This window comes from Haemaphysalis longicornis, unplaced genomic scaffold (assembly GCF_048455015.1).
Source record: "Haemaphysalis longicornis isolate Haplotype H1 unplaced genomic scaffold, Haemaphysalis longicornis Haplotype H1 scaffold_2, whole genome shotgun sequence".
Lineage (NCBI taxonomy): Eukaryota > Metazoa > Arthropoda > Arachnida > Ixodida > Ixodidae > Haemaphysalis > Haemaphysalis longicornis.
Window position 1 is genome coordinate 79,841,380 of NW_027526295.1, and position 27,368 is coordinate 79,868,747.

The following is a 27,368-nucleotide window of genomic DNA, read 5'->3' on the forward strand; positions in this document are numbered from 1 at the left end:
TGTTTCCTGAACACACATTACACTTGGCTGACTAGCATGCAGTATTTCGTATACATCGTCAAGATTTTTAAGAAGGCCTCTACAGTTCCATTGAATTATGTTTTCTCTTCCCATTATTTAGTGTGAGAGCTACTGGAGTGTGTGTGTTTGTTTATGTGTCGTCTTTCGGGGCTGTGACTCTCGCCTTTTTTGGCTTGTCGGGAGGCTTTGGCGTCGGGACGCGTTCCTTGCGCTGCGTTGCAGGCAGGAACGGCCCGACATCCATCTCTTCGTCGGATGTCCGAGGGGTGCCCGACGGACCGGGCCCCCCGGACTTGGCCCCCCCTCGGGAGCCCTTTGTTTGACCCGCCACCGCCGCAGGTGTCGGGGGCACCAGAAGTGGCACGGGCGGTGCGGTGGCGGTGGGAGCCGGTGCGGGGCCCGTGGTGTCCATGGCACTCTCCAACGCACCGGAGGACGGGGAGGCAGGGACGGGAGCGGCACCGGTCCCGACGGAAGGCGTTTGCACCACAACCGCTGCTGCCTCAGCAAGCGGCGTGGTCGCGGGTTGGGCTGCCAGAGGCAACCCAGGGGGGGGCGGGGCAGGGACCAGGTCAGACTCGCTGAACTGGGTCCCTGTGGACACCAGACGCCGCTCCGCCCCCCGGCGAGCCGCGTCGGCGTACCTCCCCAGAGGGAAAGAGGCGAACCTCTTTCGCGCCTCTGGGAAGGTGATGTTCTCCGTGACCTTGATGTTAATTATCTTTTTTTCCATTTGAAATTTTTCGCACTTGCGGGAGTACGCTGCATGCGGACCGCCGCAGTTCACACAAGTGAGGGTTTCGGATGGACAGTTGTCAGTCGGATGATCGTGCGCCGCGCATTTCGCACACGTCGTTCGGCCACGGCAAGAGGTTGTACCGTGCCCGAACCGCTGGCACTTAAAACAGCGCCGCGGATTCGGGATGTACGGACGGATGGAGCAACGGATAAAACCTGCATTTATGTGTTGTGGAAGAACTGCGCGGTCGAAAGTCAAGATGATGTGCTTGGTGGGAATCTCCTTGTCGTCTCTGCGGATGGTGATGCGTCTCACGGCAGTGACGCCCTGATCCTTCAAGCCGGCAAGGAGATCCGCATCGGCTTCGTTCAAGAGATCTGTCTCTGATATCACACCCTGCGAGCTGTTTAGGCTCCGATGGGGTGTGACCCTGATGTCTAGATCAGCCAGTTTTGTCTGAGCTAGAAGCTTTGTGGACTGCTGCTTGTCATTTATTTCGATTAGAAGTTCACCAGATCTTTGTTTTTTGCATTTATACGATTTTCCTATTATGGCTTCAAGATACTTGGCGATCAAGAAGACTGACTGAGATGCAAGAGGGTGGGTTGGATGGAGGGATTCCATGACAAGAAATCGAGAGTAATGATCTGGTTCAGGAAATGTTAAAGATGGCAATGGGGGAAACGATACTTCGGTGCGGCCCCTTTTAGGGGGCCGATAACGTTTGGGGGGGGGTTTTGAAAATGCCATAGAGCATAGTATAAAAGCAGGGAGACTGGGGTACTTTCTTCTTTGACCTTACCCTGGTAGCCAAAGAGGTCCCGGAGCTCCCTGCCTGGTAGACAGACAGAGAGCCCATCCGCCGGAGCTTGACCTGGGCTCCGACGGCCACCGTTAGAGGTTTCTACCCTTCACCTTAAAAACACATCACCACGGTTGGATCCAGCTTATGTTTGGGGGCTCGGGGTCCGCGGTATCGCCAGTACCGTCACCAAGATTGCTCAAGGTGCCCCGTGCGGGGGGACGTCGAATGCGGAGCGCGCACATCATATGTGGGTCACGGTGATCCGTGCTCGCGATGGACTTTCGACCAGGCAATTGCTACGCTGTTGACATTGCAATGCAATATAATCAACTACACTTATGACGGTTACTGACAAAACGAAATTACCCGGGCGGAAAAATAACACGACCGCACAACCAGTCAAATTACTATTCGAAGGTTGAGCAAAAGGGTTCACGTTCGGGCGAGTTAATATTGGTTGATCATGATCGTGATCATGATTGACCTAACTCTGCGCAGCGCATGTGGCCTGTCGCTCGGAGCCTACCTTTGTGAAACCGCTGCTTGCACCACAAATGCTTTACGCGACCAGCAGTAACTGTTTTGTAATTGTAATACTTTAGATTCCGTGGCAACGCAAAAGGATTAGAAGCTTTTCCTTTGACCGCGTTGTGAACAGGTAGATCTATTTTCCAAATGCAGCGTTCACGCGTATCTTGAGCTGCGTTTCCACATTTGGCTGCCTGCTTATCCTGCTATCGACCAGCAGTGTGCGATAGGGAAAGTTATCCTTTCATATCGTTTGGCAGTGTAATGCGTTGGCCTGAAAAAAAGTAAACAAAACACCGTGATTTTAAAGGTTAGATTTGATGAAAAGGGGATTGTTTAATGCCAATCGGCTGTAATGACCAAACAATATATGGTATTTTAAATTGACTACAAGCCCTTACAAAAACTCCTATGGTGTTTTTGATGTATTTCTGTAGAATTTTGTCCACACCTTGTATAAAGATTTTGTAGACTTTACGAAGAATTTTTTTGACGAACTTTTGACGTGTTTCAACAAGTATTTGGCCACGGAGTTTGTGTAGAGAGTTTGACGAGTGAATTTCTGTAGAATTTATGATGTATTCCTGTAGAACTTTGTCTACTTTTTCTATAGAGATTTTGTAGACTTTGTGAAGAATTTCTTGACGAACTCTTGACGTGTTTCAACAAGTATTTGGCCATGGAGTCTCTGTAGGGAGGTTGACGAGTGAATTTCTGTAGAATGTATGATGTATTTTTACAGTGTTTTTAAGTGGATTTATATGTACTTTTTGACGCACTTCTATGGCTTTCGTGACGACACCTTATGTACTTCATGACGTATTCTTATGAAGTTTAATTCTGCGTACTTCCTGACGCGTTTTTGTCACTTTTGCAATACATTTCTGTGAACTATGTGCACATATTAGGTTTTAATTCAAAATGCATACATAATTACACATCATTGTACATTTTTCTGCAAGTGTTATTAGGCAAAATAGGTATATGTTTGGCAGTGTCGCATGGTGTCACCACAGAAATAGTCATAGGTAAATTTAGTCAAACAGCGACAGCCAGCTGAAAGGCCTGCCAGTCAAAGCTACTGAAATATAAGCAGCCACAAAACTCAGTGACTGATGACAGATTTATTTTTTAAGATACTACGTGCTAGGCTGCACATGCGCTTTCATCTCCCTCGACACAAGGGATGAGAGGGTGGCCTTGAATACTTGCTGCGGCACGCCGAACTTGGCACACGTGTAAGCTGGAAAGGAAAGAAAAAGCAAACTTGCATCAGGATAGAACACATCAAATGTATTATATTTTTTTCGAATAAGCTACTCCAATCCTAAAGTTAAAGTCATGATGAGTTCCAGGAAATCAAGACAAAAGGTTGGGGATATCAATTATAGCAGAAGTGGTCAGGACAGCGATCCGCACCACTGTGCTGTTTACAAATCACTCGTGGCAAACAAGGCAAGAGGTCAGAGCATCTATCAAACTGTGCCGCGACTCCGCACAGTGCACATACAACTGCGCCGCTTGGCGCTCTGTAAACTGAAAACAGCTTACAGTGCTCGTCAGTCACGCTACATGTGCTTGGAATCTGGATGAAACATGTGCCTCCCATAACCGACCAGGGTCTAGCGCGTCCTTGACATGTCCCAAACCCTGCAGACAACAGTGGTCACAACACAATGGCCATGCTGCCGCCAACCTTGAGGTTGAATTTATATGAGGATGCACACGGTAACGCAGTCCGATTTTTTTCTTGTTCTCCACTTTAGACGGACCAACAGAAAGAGGGACTTGCAACATTCACATTTGCGATTTTTCGTTCTTAGTCTTCAGGCAGATATAGTATCCAAACAATCAAATCAGCAGGCTGTGCCCCTTTTTTATGCATCCTTACAAACCTGCATGTATAATGTGTATACTCACTTGTTCGCTAAAAAAAACATTTATTAGAAGATTGAGTGTCACTATCACAGAATATAAAGTTAGTAATGCCCATGTAACAACTATGTTCCTGAACATATCTAAATATGTTCAGCAAATCACAGCAAGGAATTAAACACGAGGAATTAACCTCAGCACAGCACAGCAACGAATTAACCACGAAGTAGAGTAAGACTAAATGCTATGCTTCGCCTCTTTTGGCTCTTATCCCTTAAATGAGTACTTGCACGAAATTTCAAAGCTGAGATGACTGTAAAAGACTTCCTTTGTAACTGGAGCTATCTCCCAGCAAGTTTCAACAGTAACCGTTCAATGTAGCATACTTTGAATCAATTTTCCTTCTTGTGTGCACATGAAAAGTCACAACCAAAAGCCTTTCGCAAATGGCATCAGCATGATGCCACCTGCTTCTTGCCCCAAACTGCTGGCGTGAGGGCTACCGTGAAATGGCCAACGCGCTGGCTGCCGTTGCCACGCGCTGTACCGCCTTGTGTATCACATCACGGTTGTGGGAGTGACATCATGCTGCCCAGCGCACGGAGATAGTGGACACCACGGCCAGTCTGGGAGCGCGCGCCCACCCCAGCAGTGGTGTGACAAGGACGGTAATGGCACGAGTGCCATTCTGTCATCGCCGCCACCTCGGTGTTCGTATTTTCGAAACCAAAGCTGACATGAGTAAACGAGGCCACTCCGGCCTAGCAGGGATTGAGGCGGCCGACGCCGCAGCCCGCGAACTTCCTTCGCCTAGCCTCGACCAAATAACTCCCCCACCCCCCCGACCCAGCAGACCTGAAACCTCTCGACTCCACGTACAACTCCATCCTCTCCCACCACACTAACTCCTCACGACGATACCCGCACCCCCACCCTTCCCTCACCGCCCGACAGGCCTACATCCTCCGCTGACTACAGACCGAAACCTACTTTAACCACATCATTCTATCCCACATTTCCCCTTCTCTCTTTCCACTTGACTGCCCACATTGTCAGATATCTTTCAACACCTACCGCCTCGTCTTCTCCTGCCCCCAACACCCACATCCCCACCCCTCCCCTTCTTCCCCTCAGTAGTGGGAGTCTTAGCTGACCAGCTCCGCACCAGAGCACCAGGTCGCCCTGGTGCGGTGCGCACTGGAAGCAGCCTGGACAAGAGGCCTCCTGGACTTAGGAGGCTAACCACACCCTTATATTCCTTCCCTTTGGCTCATTAAACGTTTTGCAACCACCACCACCACATGCTGCTATCCAATTCCATAATGTGTCGTTCTATGATTAGTGGGCTGGTAGCTACAGTAAAAAAAATTATGTGTCAGTACTCCCTAAAAAGGAGACAAATATGCAAATACTGCACACGTTATGCATGCTTTCACAGTTAGTCTGTAAGCTATAAACCACCAATAATTGCTCACGAAGTCTAAAGGCTGAATGCAACACAACCTTCAGATATTTTCTTTTGAGTTTGCATTCCCTATAGCATGGAGGAAATAATACTAGGGAGAGGCCCCTAGCATCCCAATGATTTGCAAAAAGTGTGGAGGAAGTGACGTCATTTTTCTTGAGCCCATAGACAATGTTGCTTACTTGTTTGCAACTGCGGTGGCGGCTAAACCTGGGCGAATAGAACGGACAAATTTTTAAGGCGCTTGGTTTGTGGCTGCCTCGCTACGCTTGCAAACCAGCGCAGTCGCTACGACAAACGTTTTTAGATTAGGCCAGCTTGAAAATTCTGCCGTCGGAGGCGCCCTTAACTCGTACCCCGGCCGCAGCGGCGCTTACGTCGCGTCAAGATCGGCGGAGCGAGCCGCTGCCGCCGCCGGTGACCTGCCGGGAAAATCCCTTTCGCTCAGCGTTGGCGAGAGCCACAGTTCGTTCTTTGCTCCCTTTGTATTTCTTCGTTGTGAAGTGAAGTGAAATTTATCGCTGCTGAGACGTAGCGCGCAACCCCGCAGGGGCACCTTGTGAGTTAAAGGTGACGGTAGTGGCGACACCGCGGACCCCGAGCCCATGTGGGTTGGACCCACCCACGCCCCAGCTGTGCGTGGCTTAGCCGTGTCCAAGGAAAAGGGAATCCTGGTTGCTGAGTTGACGCTGAGGTTGTTTTCGGACCTTTACGGCCCCTCAGCTGAAACAACACGCAACTTTGGCCCCTGCTTCTTGCAGACGGCACCCCAGGACTGACCCGCCCTGGGGAAATCAGCTAGTCGTCTTTTCCTATCTCTCCTCTCTCTTCTTTCTCTTTTCCGTCACCTTTCCATCCCTGTCCTGTCACCTATTCTTTTCCTGAACTTCCTCTTTTCCCCCTCTGGCGGCAAGGGTTAACCCTGTGGTTATAATCAGCCTTGATTAGACGTCATGGGGTTATAGTAGCGCTGTATGGTTAGCGTGACAAAGTCACGTTCCCTTGTTGGGCTCCGTGGTGGGCGACCAGCACCGCTGCCGGACACTTTACTTTTCATGGAAAAGAAGAAAAATCTTGACCCTGATCGCCCTCCTAAACGAGGGCGCACCGAAGTTACTGCCTCGCAAAGCTCGAACAGCAATCATTCACTGACTGAGACGACCTTCGCGAAATTTCTAGTGATGCAATCTGACGACCCTCAGAAGCCCTTGAGGAAAGTGTCGCCGTTTGCCGTAGCCAGAGAGCTGAGAAATCTACTTGGACCAAGTTACAGTGTTAAAAAGCTGCCAACTGGGGATCTCCTTGTGGAGGTCCAAGCAAAATTTCAGTCAGATGCCCTGCTGTCAATGAAAGAACTAGCCACACACAAGGTTCACGTAACTGCCCACCGCACCTTAAATACTAGGTTGGGGGTAGTGTCGGACGAAGACTTGATTGATGTGTCTGTAGATGAGATTCTCGAGGGGTTTAAAGAAGAACAGACAAATGTTATTGCAGTGCGAAGAATAAAGATCCGCAGGAAAGATGAGGATATTGCCACAAAACATTTGGTTCTAACCTTCAACTCCACCACCTTACCCGACAACGTACACCTAGGCTACCTGAATCTACGTGTGAGACCGTACGTACCAAACCCCAGGCGCTGCTTCCGCTGCCAGAGGTACGGGCACACACAGCAGTCATGCCGTGGAAAACCGACCTGTGCACTGTGCGCTAGCACCGAACATGGAAATGACGCCTGTGATGTAGAAGAAGTCAAATGTGTGAATTGCAGTGGTGAACACCCCGCGTACTCCAGGAAGTGCCCACGCTTCCGACAGGAGAAAGAGCTGCTAGCGATCAAGGTGAAAGAGAATGTGTCCTTCCATGAGGCCAAACGACGCCTGGCCTTCACTCAGAAAGGGTCCTTTGCTGAGGTAGCCCGTGGGGGCGGGGCTGCCTCAATTTCCGGCACTGGCGCAGTCCACTCAGGGGAACTGCGTAGAGCCACAGCCCCCTAAACGAGTCAAGCCGGCAGCCAAGCTCCCGGCCACCAAAGAAACAGGTGTGGCTTCTAAGCCACCAAAAGACTGTGCAGGCCCCACCCCTGCCACACCATCGACCTCCTCTCCTCGGGTGACGGTCGACGCACCTCAGAGGAAGGCGCCTTCAGGAAGTGGCACTGCTGCAGGTGCTGCTCCTGGGCGGCAACGACGTGGGGACCCCCCCCCCGACCCTCGGCAGAAGCCAAAGGGCCGGGGAAAACCACCTGGTCCCCCTAATGGTATTCATGGAACTGAAGGCAGTGCAAGAGAGGTGGAGGAGGAGATTGAGGTGTGCCCTAGTGCCTCTGGGAGCATGTCTTCGTCCACACCTACTTGACCTCGAAAGCGAAAACTCTTCTGACACCCATATGGTGCAAATAGTCCAGTGGAACTGCCGTGGATTATTGCACAATATAGATGATATTCATGCAATTATACATAAATATGAACCCAAAATAATAGCCTTGCAGGAGACAAATCTAACGAAAAGACATGACAACATCTTTCGCAACTTTCACCTCCTTCGAAATGACAGAGAAGACTGCACCCGTGCCTCGGGTGGTGTCGCCTTGGCTGTGGCACCAGGCACAATTCTCAAGTCGATACAACTTAACACTACGCTGGAGGCTGTTGCAGCACAAGTCTATATTAACAAGCTTGTCACTGTTGTGTCATTGTACTTGCCACCATCAGATCATGTGTCCTTACAGGAACTTAATGACCTCGTTGAACAACTTCCAGCTCCAATAATTATTATGGGAGATTTCAATGCTCATCACTACTTGTGGGGAGGAGAAAGAATAGATAGCCGGGGAAAGCTCATTGAACAGTGGGTAACTACTAACAGCTTAGTTGTTTTCAATAACGGAGATAAGGCGCATTTTTCTGCAGGTAATGGAAGCTTCTCTGCTCTAGACCTTTGTGTTGGGTCGCCGGACCTCCAGATGGATTATGAGTGGAGTGCTGTAAATGATCCATATGGAAGTGATCACTTTCCTGCCTTGCTGCGCGAAGTGCAGACCCTTCCTTCCCTCAAGAGCTGTTCACCCCGATGGAATGATGATGATGATGGTTTGTGTTTAATGGCGCAAGGCCGACGAGGGCAAAGAGCGCCAGAGACGTTATTTAATGAAAAGAAGTGATTACCACAAAAGGTAGCTATAAAATGTGTAAACTGGACATAGTAAAATCAATAAAGATAATGGTGATGGCTGGTGTACAGGGCCAGATTTGATTATGCATGATAGGAAATGAGGTTTAAAAACTTCACGTCTGACAAATACTTAAACACGCGTTTCACAGAAACCATGGCATCATCACCCAGAAACAACGATGGGTGTAGGGGAATATGTTGTCTGTACAGTTCTCTGAAGTGTTTGTGTCGTGTTGTGTCAAGTGTGTTGCATTGTATGAGTATGTGGACTACGGATAGGTCCTCCCCACACCTGCTACACAGGGGTCTTGGAGAACCCGTGAGCAGGTGCGAGTGCGTCACATGTGTATGGCCTATCCGTAATCTAGCTAAGGTAACTTCAATGTGCCTGTTGTGTGAGTCAGTAGTGTATTGTCCCAAGTGTGGTTTTATTACGTGTAGTTTGTTGTCTGTCTGATGATGATGATGGTTAGAGTTTTTTGGCGCAAGGCCAGCTAGGGCAAAGAGCGCCAAACAAAAGTATCTAAAATAAAATAGTGGCTACTAAAGCCAAAACAACAATAAAATCACTTAACGGCAATGGTGATGGCTGGTGTATAGGGCCAGATTTGATTATGCGTGATAGGAAATGAGGTTTAAAAAATTCACATCTGACAAGTACTCACACACACGTTTAACGGAAAACATGGCATCGTCACCCAGAAACTGAGATGGATGTAGGGGAATATGTTGTCTGTAGAGTTCTCTGAAGTGTTTGTGTCGTGTTGATGATGATGATGATGGTTGGATGTTTATGGCGCAAGGCCAACTGGGGCAAAGAGCGCCAAAACAATAGTCATATATGAGGGGTGAAACCTTAAAAACTAAGTAAAGTCAGCAAAAACAAAAGTGAAATTACAAAACGACAATGAGCATGGCTGGTGTATAGGGCCAGATTTCATGATGCGTGATAGGAAATGAGGTTTAAAAATTTGACGTCTAACAAATACTCAAACACACGTTTCACAGAAACAATGGCATCGTCACCTAGAAAAAACGATGGATGTAGGGGAATATGTTGTCTGTAGAGTTCTCTTAAGTGTTTGTGTCGTGTTGTGTGAAGTGCCTTGCATGTTATTAGTATGTGCACTACGGATAGGGCCTCTCCGCACCTGCCACACTGGGGTCTAGGAGATCCCGTCAGCAGATACGAGTGCGTCGCATGGGTGTGCCCTATTTGTAGCCTTGCCAAGGCGACTTCTGTGTGTCTGTTGTGTGAGTCAGTTGTGTACCGTCCCAAGTGTGGCTTTATTACGTGTAGTTTGTTGTCTGTCTGTTCGTCCCAGTGTGTTTGCCATGTTCTGCGCAGGTGCTGTTTTATGTGATGCTTGAGGTCTGTATATGGTACGCTTGTTATGTCGACAGTGTTCCTGAGTGCAGCAGCACCGGCCCTCTCGTCCGCCAACTCGTTCCCAGCGATCCCAGCGTGTCCTGGGACCCAGCAGAGGAGCAGCCGATGCTTCTCCGCATACACCGACATGATAGTGTTGAATAGAAGATTAATTATGTGGTTTTTGGGGGGTTTATGCGATGATAATGCGCGAACAACACTCAAAGAATCTGTGTAGATGATAGAATTGGGAATTTGATTTTCAAGGATATGTCGTACAATCAGTAAAATTCCGTACGCCTCTGCTGAAAAAATTGTTGTGTGCACGCTCATGGTTCTGGCTGCATTGAAATTTGGACCATGAGCAGCGCACGACACCATAGTGGAGGTTTTAGAAGCGTCACTGTAGAATTCATGATGATGATGATGGATTGATTTCATTGGCGCAAGGCCGACATGGGCAAAGAGCGCCAAACAAAGTGATTTGATAGGAGAGAACACGAAATAAAATCAGTTAAAAACAATGAGCACGGCTGGTGTAAAGGGCCAGGGTGAAGAACAAGAGTGGTTAAAAATTAAATAAGGTGGCTGGTGTATAGGACCGGGGGTAAAACTATGGGTGATAAGAGATGAGTTGTAAGAAATGAACTTCAGATAGGAACCTTAAGGTTCGCTGAACAGAGAACATGGCTTCATCTCCTAAGAAGTATGACGGGTGTGGTGGAATATGTCGTGTGTGTAGTTGTGGGAAGTGTTTTCGTCGTGTAATGTCGAGTGCCTTACATTGTATGAGGATGTGGATCACGGATAGGGCCTCTCCGCACCTGCTGCACAGAGGTCTTGGAGACCCCGTGAGAAGGTGCGAGTGCGTTGCATGAGTGTGCACTATCCGTAATCTAGCCAAGGCGACTTCAGTGTATCTATTACGTGTGTCGGTGGCGTATGGTCCCAAGTGTGGTTTTATTACGTGTAACTTGTTGTCTGTTTGTTCACTCCAGTGTGTTTGCCATGTTTTGCGAAGTTGTTGTCTGATGTGTGGTTTCACGTCGGTGTAGGGTAATGTGGTTATGTCTACTGTATTCGAGAGTGTAGCAGCAGCAGCCATTCGGTCCGCTGCTTCGTTCCCGGCTATACCACTGTGGCCGGGGACCCAGCAAAGAACCAGTTCAAATTTGCGTACATACACCGACATAATACCCTTGACTATTAGATTTACAACGTGATTTTTTGAAGACTTTGTTGACGACAACGCCCGCACGACACTGAGGGAGTCTGTATATATAATGGATTGTGGGATGTGACATTGAAGGATATGATTGAGAACAAGAAGTACACCGTAAGCCTCTGCCGTAAATATACTAGTATGACTATTCAGAGTTTTGGTGACACTAAAGCCGGGCCCATGCGCCGCGCAGGACACAGAGGTGGAAGTCTTAGAGGCATCCGTATAAAATTCAGAGCACTCATACTTCTGCTGCAAATACAAGAAGTGCTGCAGAATTGCACATGTGGGAGCTCGGTTTTTATCTACATGTGTGAAGGATGTGTCGCATGAGACAGGGCGGAGATGCCATGGTGCTATGAGATCTGTTACAGAACTTTGGATGGTATCTAAAAAGGAGACAGCAAGCTCTGACGCTTCCTCTCTAACTCTGTAAGAGAAGGGCGCAGAGAAAGATGGTCGATTTAAAAGGAGTTCCGTCATGGAGGTATCATGAAAAACTGATTTAAAAGGATGGTGAGGCATGGATGAAATTTTAAAAGCATAAAGGAGGTCTGTGTATGCTCGCCGACGTTGTAGGCTCCATTTGTTGCACTCTACATACAGACTTTCGACTGGACTAGTCCGAAGGGCACCGCAGGACAAGCGGAGCCCTAGATGAAGCACAGGGTCCAGCATTCTGAGGGATGTTTTAGTGGCTGACCCATAGACAACGCTACCATAGTCCAGTCGTGAACCTATCAAGCTGGTAAAAACACGTAAAAGAAGTTGTTTGTCAGCACCAAAAGAGATGTGCGACAGAACCTTCAGGATATTCATTGTTTTTAAGCATTTATGTTTTAGTTGTTTTATGTGTGGAATGAATGTGAGCTTTTCGTCAAAGATTATACCTAAAAACTTGTGTTCCTTTTTGACAGGAATAGAGACACCGTGGAGTCGAATGTCTGGATCCGGCCGAATGCCACGCCTCTTGGAAAACAGAACACAAGTGCACTTTCCTGGATTAAATTTAAAACCGTTGCTATCTGCCCAGCCGGCTAGCTTGTTCACACCAAGCTGGACTTGGCGCTCGCAGACAGACAGGTTACAAGACTTAAAGGATAATTGAACGTCGTCTACATAAATGGAGGAGGAAATCGATGGTGGTAGCGCCTTACGAAGAGAATTCATTTTTACAATAAAAAGGGTGCAACTTAAAACTCCACCTTGCGGCACGCCGTTTTCCTGCACATGAACCCTAGAAAGTGCAGTTCCAACTCGCACGCGAAACGTTCTTTCAGACAGGTAACTCGCAAGCGTGTTCATCATGTTACCCGACATGCCAAAGTCGCTAAGGATGCCGTACCGCCAAGCAGTATCGTACGCCTTTTCAAGATCAAAGAAGACCGTCATGCAGTACTGCTTGTGGAGGAAAGCATCTTTGATATAAGACTCTAACGCAACGAGTTGATCGTTGGTAGATCGCCCCGCCCTGAAGCCCGCCTGGCAGCTCTCGAGAAGACCATTGTACTCTAAGAAGTACACAAGTCTCCTGTTTATCATCTTCTCGAAGAGCTTACACAGGCAGCTTGTCAGGGCAATGGGGCGATAACTGGCAGGAGAGGAAGGGTCCTTCCCTTCCTTTAGGACAGCCACTACTATGGCCTCCTTCCAAAAGCGAGGAATGTGCCCCGAAAGCCATATTTTGTTGTATAGGTGTAGGAGTGTTTCAAGGGTGTCTGAGTGTAAGAATTGTATCATTGTGTAAGTAATCTTATCTGCACCTGGAGCTGAAGGTTTACATGTGGTCAAAGCAGCCTTCAGCTCATAAATTGAAAAAGGAGAGTTGTAAGAAGTGTGCGACTTATTGCTATCACGCAGTGACTTCTTCTCCGCAGATGTTTTGTGTTTCATGAAAGTGTTCGTGTAGTGTGCTGAACTGGACACGTGTTCGAAGTGTTGTGCAAGCGTGTTAGCCTGGTCTTCCAGTGTGTCCCCTGTTGTACTAACCAGGGGCAGGCTGTGTGTCTGTTGTCCTTTGAGCTTGCGTATACGTGTCCAGACTTTGTGTGTGTCCGTGTATGAATTAATGGATGTCAAGAAGGTGTGCCAACTCTCTCGTTTCGCCTCACGGCGCACACGTTTTCCTAACGCCTTGGCCCGTTTAAACAAAATGAGGTTACCCGACGTGGGGTACCGACGAAGGACACCCCACGCCTTGTTCTGGGCCTCTCGCGCCCGCCTACAGTCCTCATTCCAACACGGCCTCCGCTGGTTGCGCGGGGCACCAGAGGCGTGGGGAATGGACTTTTCGGCGGCGTCGAGGATGTGCGCCGTGAGGAGTTGCGTAGCTTCTTCAACGTGTAGGTGTCCTATGGATGTGTGGTGTAGTTTGGATGTCACTGTAAATATGTTCCAGTTAGCTCGTGCTTCATTGAACCTATTATGGGAAGATGGACTGCTCGGGCCTTTACCTATATACGTTAATGAAGTGGGGAAATGGTCACTGCCATATGGGTCAGGTCCCACACCCCACTCGAGAAAGAGAACTGCGGAGCCAATAGCCAAGTCAAGACATGAGTATGTGTTGTGTGCTATGTTATGATATGTAGGCTGCTTATTGTTGAAAAGGCATGCTCCAGAGGATGTAAGAAACCTCTCTATCAGGCGACCTCGGGCATCCGTTCGAGAAGAGCCCCAAAGAGAATTGTGAGCATTAAGGTCGCCTGTTAGAATGTATGGTTCAGGCAGCTGGTCAACCAGCGCCTCAAAGTCAGAGCTCAAAAGTGTAACATCAGGAGGAATGTATATGGAGCATACCGTTATCAACCTATTAAATATTATTAAGCGTATTGCTACAGCCTGAAGGTTAGTGTTTAAAGTGACAGGGTGGCATGCTAAAGATTTCCGGGTGATTATGGCCACACCCCCAGAAGAGTGTGTGCAGCCATCCCTGTCTTTCCTGTATACCAGGTAACTATTCAAGAAATTTGTGTGTTTGGAATTCAGATGTGTTTCCTGGACACACATTATACTTGGCTGATTGGCATGCAGAATCTCATAAATGTCGTCAAGATTATTCAGAAGGCCTCTGCAGTTCCATTGAACAATATTTTCTCTTCCCATTATTATGTGTTCAGAGCTACTGGAGTGTGACTATTTATGTAGGGTCTTTCGGGGCTTGCACTCTTGGAAGGGGTTTTCTGACCTTCTCTACTGACCTGGACGTCGCAGCCCGTTCCTTCCGCTGCGATGAAAGCCGGAAGGGCTCGACGTCCATGTCGTCATCTGAAGGCAAGGGGGTGCCCAGCGGACTGGGCCCCCTTGACATGGTACCCTTTCGGGTGTTCTTTGCCTGCGCTGCCAGTGCCGAAGGCGTGGGGAGCACCCCAGATGGCACAGGCAGTGAGGAGGGAGAGGGGGTCGCTGCGACTGCCTCCGCCTCCATCTCGTCCGGGCCCTCGCGTGTGCTTCGGGCCGGTGGAGAGGGGGAAACGGTGGGTGCAGCAGCATCCCCACAGGACGTGGATGCCACCACAGCCGCTGCTGGCTCAGCGAGCGGTGCGGAGGCGGGTTGGGCTGCCAGAGGCAACCCAGGGGGGGGCGGGGGCCGGACCAAGTCCGACTCGCGGTACTGGGTCCCCGCCGAAACCAGACGCCGCTCCGCCCCCCGGCGAGCTGCGTCGGCGTACCTCCCCAGGGGAAAAGAGGCGAACCTCTTTCGCGCCTCCGGGAAGGTGATGTTTTCAGTGACTTTGATGTTGATTATTTTCTTTTCTAATTGAAACTTTTCACAGCTGCGGGACCATGCTGCGTGCGGCCCCTGACAGTTTGCACAGGTGAAGGTAGTAGAGTTACAGTTTTCAGTAGGGTGATCATGTGCGGCGCATTTCGCGCAGGTCGTTTTGCCGCGACAAGAAGTTGTAGCGTGCCCGAATCGCTGGCACTTGTAGCAGCGGCGCGGGTTAGGTATGTACGGTCGTACACCACACCTAATGAAGCCAGCATTGATGTGTTCAGGAAGTTTTGATTTGTTGAATGTCAAGATTATATGCTTTGTGGGGATTTCCTTATTGTCTCGTCTGATGGTGATACGCCTCACTGCACTTACACCCTGATCTTTCAGGCCTTCCAACAGATCAGCTTCGGTCTCATTCAACAAATCGGTCTCCGAGATCACACCCTGAGAGCTGTTGAGGCTACGATGGGGAGTGACTGTGATGGCCAGATCTGCCATGCAGGTTTGCAACAGGAGGTTAGTGGCTTGTTGCTGCGTCTTGACATTGACTAGGACTTCACCGGTACGGAGTTTCTTAGCATCGAACGATTTTCCGAGGATGCCTTCCAGGAACTTAGTGATCAAGAATACGGACATGGATGAAACAGGGTTTGTTTTGTCAACTGCCTCGATAACCAAGAATCGAGGATAGTTGTCAGGTTTCGGACTGTGGATTGTTGGAAGGGATGGAAAGGAAACTTCGGTGCGGCCCCTTTTCGGGGGCCGATCACGTCTGGGGGGGGGGTTTTGATTTATCCATATAGCATAGGAAAAAGCAGGGAGACGGGGGTACTTTCTTCCTTGACCTTACCCTGGTAGCCAAAGAGGTCCCGGAGCTCCCTGCCTGGTGAACAGACAGGGAGCCCATCCGCCGGAGCTTGACCTGGGCTCCGACGGCCACCGTTCGTGGTTTCTAACCCTCCACCTATAAACACGTTGCCACGGTTGAATCCAGCGTATGTTTGGGGGCTCGGGGTCCACGGTATCGCCAGTACCGTCACCAAGATTGCTCTAGGTGCCCCGTGCGGGGCATTTCCCTACTTCATTAACGTACATAGGTACAGGCCCGAGCAGTCCATCTTCCCATAAAAGGTTTAATGAAGCAAGAGCTACCTGGAATACATTTACAGAGACATCCCAACTACACCACACATCCATAGGACACCTACACGTTGAAGAAGCTACCCAACTGCTCACGGCGCACATCCTCGACGCCGCCGAAAAGTCCATTCCCCACGCCTCTGGTGCCCCGCGCAACCAGCGGAGGCCGTGGTGGAATGAGGACTGTAGGCGGGCGCGAGAGGCCCAGAACAAGGCGTGGGGTATCCTGCGCAGGTACCCCACGTCGGGAAACCTTTTATTGTTCAAAACGGCTAAGGCGATGGGAAAACGTGTGCGCCGTGAGGCAAAACGAGAGAGTTGGCGCTCATTCGTAACATCCATAAACTCTTACACTGACTCTCGCAAAGTCTGGACACGAATACGCAAACTAAAAGGACAACAGACACACAGCCTGCCCCTGGTCAGTACAACAGGGGACAAACTGGAAGACCAGGCTAACACACTCGCACAACACTTCCAACACGTGTCCAGTTCAGCACACTACACTAGCACTTTCATGAAACACAAACAATTGGCCGAAAAGAAGTCTTTACGTGTTAATGATAAGTCAACCTCCTCTTATAACTCGGAGTTTTCACTTCATGAGCTGAGGACCGCTCTGAGCACTTGTAAACCCTCAGCTCCAGGCCCAGACAACATCACATATACAATGATACAGCACCTACACTCAGACACACTTCTAACACTCCTCCACCTATATAACAAGATTTGGCTTTCGGGGCACATTCCTCGCTCTTGGAGGGAGGCCATAGTAGTGGCTTTCCTAAAAGGGAAGGACTCTTCCTCTCCTTCTAGTTACCGGCCCATTGCTTTGACAAGCTGGCTGTGCAAGCTCCTCGAGAAGATGATAAACCGTAGGCTCGTGTACTTCCTTGAGTACAACGGTCTTCTCGAGAGCTGCCAGGCAGGCTTCCGGGCAGGGCGATCCACAAATGATCAATTAGTTGCACTGGAATCTTACATTAAGGATGCCTTTATACACAGACAGTACTGCATGACCGTATTTTTTGATATCGAGAAAGCTTATGATACGGCATGGCGTTATGGCATTCTTGCAGACCTAAAATCCTATGGTGTGACAGGTAACATGCTTAATACTCTTTCAAGTTACCTGTCCGAACGAACATTTCGTGTCAGGGTCGGTTCGGCACTTTCAAACGTTCACGTGCAGGAGAATGGCGTGCCTCAAGGTGGCGTATTGAGCTGCACCTTGTTTATAGTTAAGATGAACTCTCTCCGAAAGGCACTGCCGCCAACCATATCCTGCTTGATGTATGTAGATGGCATTCAAATATCTTTCAAATCATGTAACATATCCATTTGTGAACGTCAGGTCCAGCTTGGGGTAAATAAACTTTCTCGCTGGGCAGATGAAAATGGGTTTAAACTTAATCCTTCTAAAAGTACCTGCGTTGTATTCTCAAAAAGGCGGGGCATCCTGCCCGATCCCAACTTAAAACTCTTTGGTGACTCGATTCCAGTAAAAAGAGAGCACAAGTTTTTGGGTGTGGTGTTTGACGAGAAACTCTCTTTCATACCCCACATAAAACAACTCAAACAAAAATGCCTAAAAACAATGAATATTCTAAAAGTCCTGTCTCACCAATCGTACGGTGCAGACAAACAACTCCTGCTTCGACTTTATGCCGCTTTGGTGGTGTCACGGTTGGACTACGGAAGCGTTGTGTATGGGTCAGCCACAAAAACAGCACTTAAAATGCTCGACCCAGTGCTTCACTTGGGGCTTCGCCTGTCTTGTGGGGCATTCCGTACCAGTCCTGTCCACAGTCTTTATGCAGAGTGTGACAAATGGTGCTTAGCGTACCAGCGAACTTATGTTGACCTCCTATATGCCTCTAAAATCTCATCAATGAATAACCATCCCTTTAAACCGGTTTTTAATGATACATCCACAACTAAACTCTTTTTAAACCGCCCATCAATTTCCGTTCCCTTCTCGCAGAGAGTGAGGGACGACGTGACTATTCATGAGGTCTCCCTCTTACACATTCAAATCATCTCACACTGATCTTGTAGCACCATGGCATCTTCGTCCTGTAGCATGTGACTTGTCTTTCGTACAATACAATAAGAACAGGACACCAAGAAGTGGGATTTTGCAGCATTTCATGCATCTGCAGAATAAATACAGGGCTGCAGAGTTTTTCAGCGATGCATCTAAAACGTCCACTGCGGTGTCTTGTGCTGCGCATGGGCCCAATTTTGAAGCATGTAGAACAATGAATGCTAATACAAGTATTTTTACGGCAGAGGCATATGGCATATTTCTAATTGTAAGTCACATAGTTGAACATCATATTCCTACATCCGTCATTTATACAGATTCGTTGAGCGTCGTCCGTGCATTATCATCCGGAAAGTCATCAAAAAACCATGTCATTAATCTTGTCTTCAGAACGATTATGGTAGCTTATTCTTCAAACCTTGGGGTGACTGTGTGTTGGGTGCCAGGCCACTCTGGCATTGGCGGTAATGAAGTGGCGGATGAAATGGCCGCCAATGCTGCACTCCGAAACACAGTCGACCTGTCAACACTACCTTACACAGACCTCAAGCCACACATTAGACTACAACTCCGTAAAACTTGGCAAGCAGACTGGAGCGAACAGACAGACAACAAACTACATGTAATAAAACCACACCTGGGACAATACACTACTGACTCACACAACAGGCACATTGAAGTTACCCTAGCTAGGTTACGGATAGGCCATACGCATGTAACGCACTCCCACCTGCTCACGGGATCTCCAAGACCCCTGTGTAGCAGGTGTGGGGAGGACCTATCCGTAGTCCACATACTCATACAATGCAAGGCACTTGACACAACACGACACAAACACTTCAGAGAACTCTACACACAACATATTCCCCTACACCCATCTCTGTTTCTAGGGGACGATGCCATGGTTTCTGTAAAACGCGTTTTTAAATATTTGTCAGATGTTAAGTTTTTAAACCTCATTTCCTATCATGCATAATCACATCTGGCCCTATACACCAGCCATCACCATTATCTTTAATGATCTTACTATGTCCAGTTTGGACATTTTATACCTACCTTTTGTGGTAATCACTTGTTTTCATTAAATAACTTCTCTGGCGCTCTTTGCCCTCGTTGGCCTTGCGCCATTAAACACCAACCATCATCATCATCATCGAGATTCAGAAGATTAGCGAAGGTCGTTTTCTAGCATTGCGTAACCGCCTGATGAGTTATTGCACTGCATCAAACGACGCATCTATCTGGCCTGTCAACGCTCCGGGCTGCCACTGTGAAAGACAATCGCCCCTCGAGGGTGGTGGCGTCTGCAAATTCGAGCGGCACATGCGAAACGAAGACCGGCCTGACCCTGTCGGAGATCGGCGCACGCGCAATGGCAAGCTATCTCTAACCCAGCTGCTATCAGCAGATGTCGCCCGCACGCTCCCAAGCCGTGCACTCGCTTGCCCTAGACAAGCCTGACGCGCACTGTACATCAGAGAAAAAAACAGTCGAATGGCATTGACTTCACACTCAGATGCAACAGGCTTCTGTATATTCTTCCAAGTCGCACAGAATAGTTATCTAGGCACAGGAGACCAGTTAAAATCTATAAGAATATTTTAGTGCACGTGCAATAAAATTTCAGGCACTGGTATTGGCAATGACAAGTGCAATGTTTACGGATACAAATGCCCGCATATTGCGGTATTTTTCAGATCTGTGCCTGCAAGTGTCAGCCGAGAAAACGTACGCCTGGACCGTGCGTTTCTTTCGCGGACAGTACTGTTTTGGTCGGAAGGGTAAGGTGTAGTGACCACCGTATGATAAGATCTCGAATTAGGCTAGATTTGAGGAGGGACCGCAACAAGCTAGCACGAAAGAAGCCGATAAATGAGCTAACAGTAAGACGTAAAGTAGAATTCAGGATCGCGCTGCTGAACCGATATTCCGCCCTTAACGAGGAAGGCGAGCTTACGACACAGGAAGCCAGCGACAACCTTACACGCATTATCACGGAGTGTGCAGTAGAAGTCGGGGGCACTATGGCTAGACAGGATACTGGTAAACTTTCACAGGAGACGAAAGATCTAATCAGGAAACGGCAAACCTTGAGAATCTCTACCGCAGCTGACAGAATAGAACTAGCGGAACTTTCGAAGTTAATCAATAAGCGTAAGACAGCTGACATACGGAAGTATAATATGGAGAGGATTGAATACGCTGTAAAGAACGGAGGTAGCCTGAAAGCAGTAAAGAGACATCTTGGCGTGGGGAAAAATCAGATGTATTCACTTAAGAATAAGCAAGGCAATGTCATCACAAATAGGGATAAAATAGTCACAGTGGCCGAGGAGTTCTATAGGGATCTGTACAGTAGCCGGGACATCCAGGATAATGCCGAACGAGACAGTAGCTCAGAGGAGATAGACATCCCACCAGTAACGACCGAAGAAGTAAGGAAGACTTTGAAAGAAATGAAAGGGGGCAAAGCACCTGGTGAGGATCAGATAACAGCAGACCTCTTGAAGGATGGCGGCGAAATTTTACTTGAAAAACTGGCAAACCTGTATACGCAATGCCTAATGACCGCAATGGTACCGGAATCTTGGAAGAACGCGAACATCATCCTAATCCATAAGAAAGGCGACTAGAAGGACTTGAAAAATTACAGGCCGATTAGCTTACTGTCAGTCGTCTACAAGGTATTTACCAAGGTAATCGCTAACCGAATCTCTGCAACCTTAGATTTCAGTCAACCTAAAGAACAAGCAGGGTTTCGTAAAGGTTATTCAACAATGGACCATATTCACACGATCAGTCAGGTGATAGAGAAGTGCGCTGAGTATACTGAACCCCTATATATAGCCTTCATAGATTATGAGAAAGCATTTGACTCAGTCGAAACCCTAGCAGTCATTCAGGCATTACGGAACCAGGGGGTAGATGAGAATTATGTAAGAATACTAGAGGATATCTACAATGGGTCTACAGCTACCATCATCCTCCTTAGGGAGAGCAGTAAAATACCTATAAGGAAGGGTGTCAGACAAGGAGACACAATTTCTCCAACGTTAGTCACAGCATGCTTACAAGAAGTATTCAGAACGTTGGATTGGGAACAGGTGGGAGTAAGGGTTAATGGAGAATACCTCAGTAACCTCAGATTTGCTGATGACGTTGCCTTGCTAAGTAACTCGGGGGACGAATTGCAAAGCATGCTTTCCGCACTGGGCGAACAGAGTAGAACCGTGGGCCTTAAAATTAATATGCAGAAAACTCAAGTAATGATCAATAACCTCGGGACAGCACAGCAGTTTGAGATAGGTGGCGAGGCAGTGGAAGTGGTAAGCGAATATATCTACTTAGGCCAAGTTGTGACCCCAGATCCCAACCATGAGACAGAGATAATTAGAAGGATCAGAATGGGGTGGGGTGCATATGGCAGACATTCTCAGATAATGAATAGCAGCCTACCATTGTCGCTGAAGAAGAAAGCGTATGACAGCTGCATCTTACCGGTACTCACCTACGGGGCAGAAACTTGGAGGCTCACTAAGAGGGTTCAACTTAAATTGAGAACGACTCAGCGGGCAATGGAGCGGAAAATGACAGGTGTAACATTAAGGGACAAGAAGAGAGCGGAGTGGGTCAGGGAGCAAACTGGTGTTAAAGACATATTAGTAGAAATTAGGAAGAAGAAATGGACGTGGGCAGGGCATGTAATGCGAAGGCAAGATAACCGCTGGTCATTAAGAGTAACAGAGTGAATCCCTAGAGAAGGCAAGCGTTGCAGGGGGCGGCAGAAAGTTAGATGGGCAGATGAGATCAAGAATTTTGCGGGGATAAATTGGTCACAGTTGGCACAGGACCGAGGTAATTGGAGAATAATGGGAGAGGCCTTTGCCCTGCTGTGGGCGTAGATAGGCTGGTGATGATGGTGACTGTTTTGGTCGTGGAACAGAAAAACAGGCATTTAGTGTACAGGTTACTAATTTTAGTACCAACCGATATAAAATATTATGACTAATGTCATAACGGGTAGGAATCTTCAGACTTCCTGGTACGAGTGTAAGTTTAATCAGCCCCTGTAGGCCATTTTTCAGCCCGACGCTTTATTGTTAGAATCTCATTATCTATACCTTGCGCTTTTCCCCCGGCATGTCGGCCCCGTCGCCGTCCGGCTCGTCGTCCGATCCATCATCGCTGCTTTCCGACATGTCGGTACGCGCGGCAGTTTTCGTTCGAAGACGCTCCATTTGGCGCACGGAGCCTACACATTAAAATATAATTAGAAAAACAAGGCTCCAAAACATGACCGACAAAACAAACACATTGACATTATGTTTGACACTTACCAAAGCCTAGGAGCTGCGCCTCTGCCGCCGATTCGCCTTCTTTCCACACGACCATTACTTTTTTTCCCCGCCAAGTCTTAATGGCCGTACTATAGGACAACAGTTTCAGGCCCATGCTTGCGTCGACGAGTGCCCTGACGGGGTAAACATCCCATTCCTTCTCCCTAGGCCACTTGACCAAAATGTGCGACATTGTAAGGTGAATGCGCTAAAAAAGTGCGTTAACTTTACCACACCAACCTTAGACACCCACTTCGCGACCTCGCTTATGAAAAAAGAGCCCCCGACGGCTCCGTGGGGCTCGCCAAGCGACTGGACAAAAGAAACAAGAAAAATATGCGAATCGCCGTAATAAATTGCGGTGCATAAATTTAAACTAGCAGTTGTATAGAAATTGATTGGATAAAATATTTTACTTTTATTTTATGCGCAGTTGTCGTTACCACAGTAACGACAACTGTTTTCGTCTGCTTCTGCATAGTTTGTTTGTTTGTTTACTCCATGTTCTGCACCGCCTAGGAAAAGCCGTGAGCTAATCCTGCACTCTCTGCACCGTCGAGAAATCGAAGAAGAAAGAGCAGGCGCCGGGCGCTCCACTCGAATACCAAACAGGCGAGAGCAGCACTGCCTGGATGAGTTCATGAGTGCAGCCAAACCGAAGACACCTCGCATTTCCTCGGTTTCTTTGTGGAGCGTGCGTATTTGCGAATTGTCATGGGGCCGAAAAAGAGGAAGTACAATAAGTACCTTTCCGACAAAACATGCGAAGTTCCTTCTCGCACAAAACATCGCCAGAGGAGCAATGCAGCAGAGACTGGTGAACCTTCCAGCGACGTGTTTGCGCAGCCGTGCTCGCAAGGCGAGACGCTGGGGCCGATTTCCTGATAACCGTCAGTGAACCAAACGATGGTGCGAGCCCAGTGAACACACATACCGATGCAACTCGGAGGATGAAAGTGAATCTGATCAACCGCTCTCCGTTGGTTCTGACACGGCCGCTCGATAGAAACCAGGTCCGGCCTGCCCATTCACGCGCCGCCAATGGGCAGTCGCGTGACAGCGGAGTTGTCAGTTGCCGCCGCTACTTTCGGCGGGGGCGCCACACATCGGTGACGGCTCCCGCGGCCCTCGCTTCGGAGCGCCTACGGAATATCGACGATCATCGCCCCTTTAAACGTCGTTTACTCGCGTTCTAACACACGTATCTGGAAAATAATGACACCACAATTTACGGCAAAGATATATCTTCAATGCCTAAGAATTTCATCTGTTTGATGACGGTAATTCTTGTTCGCGGTTTAAAAAGACGAGTGCGATGCGGCCGCTCCCGCAACCCAGTTCCCGCGATGTTCGGGAATATGACTGTGCAGCATGTTACAATGCTAATTCGCTTTAAACACAGCAGCGCGTTTGTGTTGGAATATAAAACTCCATTACTGCTCCCATGCACCATGCTAACTGAAGGACAATTCTAAAACGGCCGTGTTTTAACCTTGCCAAACACAGGCTCAGCAGCCCCAGGGCAGTCTGATGTTTGAATTCAGGCACGGTAATTTTAATCCCAGCCAAATGTCCCCAAATGCTGAGAAATTGCAGAAGGTCACATTTATTAGTAAACCGGATATCTACTCGTTAAAGAGGGACATAAAATCCTTAGATGCGCTGTGTACGATGCGCGGCGTACGTAGATGCGCTGCTTTGCCTGAGGGAAACACCTGTGTACTATCGGTAATGTGTTTGTGGTTTGCTTTCTTCTTTCCGTATTTCGTTTGAATCGTGGTTTGATTTAGCATGTGCGGTCGAGTTTCCCGTATGTGTGAAATCTTACCTGTGAAGTCTGATAGGCCGCTTGCGTGGATATTAATAGATTTAATAAGAACTTCTTGGCAGTGATAACTTGTGTATTTTTGCGTGATTCTATGTTGTATAGCATTTACGCTGCTTGTCATTTTTCATTATGAACGGAACCGAATTAGCTCAGCTTCCAGTTTTAATAATCTGTACATGTTAACTTCGGGAGGGTGGAATCGGAATTAACGCGGGCAAGCAACACGGTTGGAAGGATGAATGCGGCTTGCAGCATCGCGCGTCGGCGACGGGCGAGGGCATGGAAGCGAAGTTTACGGTTGCCGCTTGTACTCGCGGTGGGGTGCCACGTATCGGCGCAGACTCCGGCTTGGGCGCGAAGAGCAGCAGCGGCGGGATTGTTGAAGCACGCGTGAGCGCTTTGAGCTATTCGTTTCGCCGAATTCCGCGCACTGCTCGTGCAATATATCGTACGAGTGTGCTCCTCGTTATGAAATGCCCAAAACTGCTGCGTGCCGCGCTGCAAGTCGAATTCCTCGAAAACCCCGGGCGTCTGCTGCCACGAGTTCCCTCCAAAGAACGACTCCGAGACGCCTGGCTGCACAATATCTCCCGTCAAGGGATCAACAAGGGCAGCCAACGGAAGCCAAGCTCCAGATCGGTCGTTTGCTCGCTGCACTTCAAAGAGGATGACTACACGGTGGGATTGTAGGGCAAGTTGTTGCTCCCAACAGCTGTGTCGACAAGATTTCCGCCGTACCCAACGTACGTGCTGCCGGAAAGCCCGAAAAGGGGGAGGGCGCTTGTTCGGCCGCTGCTCGAGGCGTGTGCGTCGGCATCTCAAGTACGCAATCAAGGGCAAGTGAGCACAATGGTTGCAGAACATGGAACGATTGAGCGTTCAATTCTGGGCCTAACGGATAATGAAGAAAGAGGTCAACCGCACTCACCGAAAGAGGTTAGACCCAATCCTGTACTCTCTCACGGACATGCAACCATGCGGCCAACGTAATTTTGAGACTCGAGAATGCCAGACTTCGTTCGATCTGACAGGCTTTTTCGATAACACCAAGAGAAATGCCCGCCGCCTTAATATGAAAGAAAACAGACAAAACGAAAAACTACAAAAACTGCAAAAACGCTGCGACGAATTTCGTGAACAAGTGAAGAAGTTCGAGGGGAATCGCGCTGTACAGGCAGTTCGACACAGCGGACAAATTTGTAAGCTCCTTTCAAACACCGTATTGCCACACCTCGCAGACTGTCCGCTGATGTGGTGCGCCAGCAACAGGGACCCGTACCCTGTCATGAGCTTTGCGAAATGTTCTTAAAAAAGCTATTGAGGCTGCTTCTTGCCACCTGGGCTGGCGACGTTAATAGCTCTTTAGAGAATCTACTGAAGCTTTCAGGAAAATATTTCTCGCCAAAAGTTTTCCGCTTGTAAAGCTGATTGCTGGTGAACCATAGGCGAAGATGAATTGCATATTTTCTCACAAACCCAGTAAATCCCTCTTTAAATGTTGTATTAAATTTACCTTTGATGTCACATGGATTTAATACAGTTTAATTTATTTTCCAACTGTATATTACGTTGTGCAACTAGTGTAAATCAAAGAACGACTGCCGAAGTTTTACAGCATTCTACTGCATCCTGTACTCATTTCCGTGTTTTGGTTCCCATGTAAATAGTGTTCTGGTTGCAATAAATCAGTTCATAGTTGCGTTCGATCTGTCCGTTTCATTCGTGTGTCTTCCATAATTTTGTGTACCCGGTAACCTAACGCGCCGTCGAACAATATTTCCAAAGCAAATGGACCAATGGATCCTAAAAGGTATTAGATTATTCCAGTTCTCTTTGAAAACACAGTTAAAGCAAGGTGTGAAAATATCCAGTCACATTTGTCAAACGCGCATTGAGAAATGGGCGTGTACGACACAGCACGAAACGTTCATGTAATTTTTACGTACGCTCAAGTTGTAAGCTGTTTTGTAATAAACAAATGCGGTTGCTCAGACTAGCTTGCCATGCTAAATATTATTCCTGAAAGCCTTGGGAAAGTCTTTTGAAAGAAATCCGCCTATTGCGCTCGACGTTAGCAATACGCCACCTGCTAACGTCGCATGCGGCGCGCTAAAAGGAAAACAAATGTAGCGCTGTGCCTACTTCTGAAATACTAGTTAGTCCGTGACGCCTATATTGTGAGTTTCCGCCTCACTTATCACCGCGTAATATTATAAATTATAAGGATGCTGACTTCGGCCGTCGGGGCAGTCATGAACAACTTACACCGTATTGAAACCGTGACCGCAGCCGGCAGCTGCCGCTCATCTTTCACCGATGATTAGCGCCACGACTGACGCTGCGGCGGAAAGGGAAACTAACGCCGTCACCGGCGGAGAGGCGCGTTCGGCAGGCCGGACCTAGTTTCCATCGAGCGGCCGTGGTTCTGACGACAGCGACAGCGACTTGGCCGGTAACGAGTCTTCGGATGCCACTGCCAGCGACTCTTCGGACACCACTGCCAGTGAGTGCTCGGACACCACAGACAGCGAAGTTGAAGCCGGCGGTCGTGAATTATTTAATGAAGACAGTGACCTGGTAAGCGACGCGTCTCCGTTCTTGCAGCGTACATTTTCTGAGCTGTTTCCGTGCACAAATTTCCCTTGTTTATTCATTAAAGGATACCGCGCAATCACCCAATATTCCCTGGGCTACACTTACTGAAGCTAACACTGAATATTACCGTAAGAGAAAATGGTAGCTGGTCCTATCGCGCACAGCTGGTTTATGGTTAAGTTCCCGGCTGGCCCCAGCTGAGATTAGCTCGTTTTTGCTGAGAATTTAACCATAAACCGCTGGGACCAGTACCATTTTCTCTTGGAACAGGTCAACAAAAAATATCTTAGAGTTGCCGCGAGTAATTTTACCTGAAATGTAATGTCAAAAACCACGTATTTTTAAGCTGTGTATTCAATTGCATTCCCAAAGTTCTCTTACGTAGTAGTTGATGCTTTAAAAGAACGTGGGCTGCCCATAATTTTCAAGTGTTTCAAAATTTAATACTGTTGCTGTGAGAACAAAACAATGCTTTTACATAGAAAAACAATTCATTTTCTCT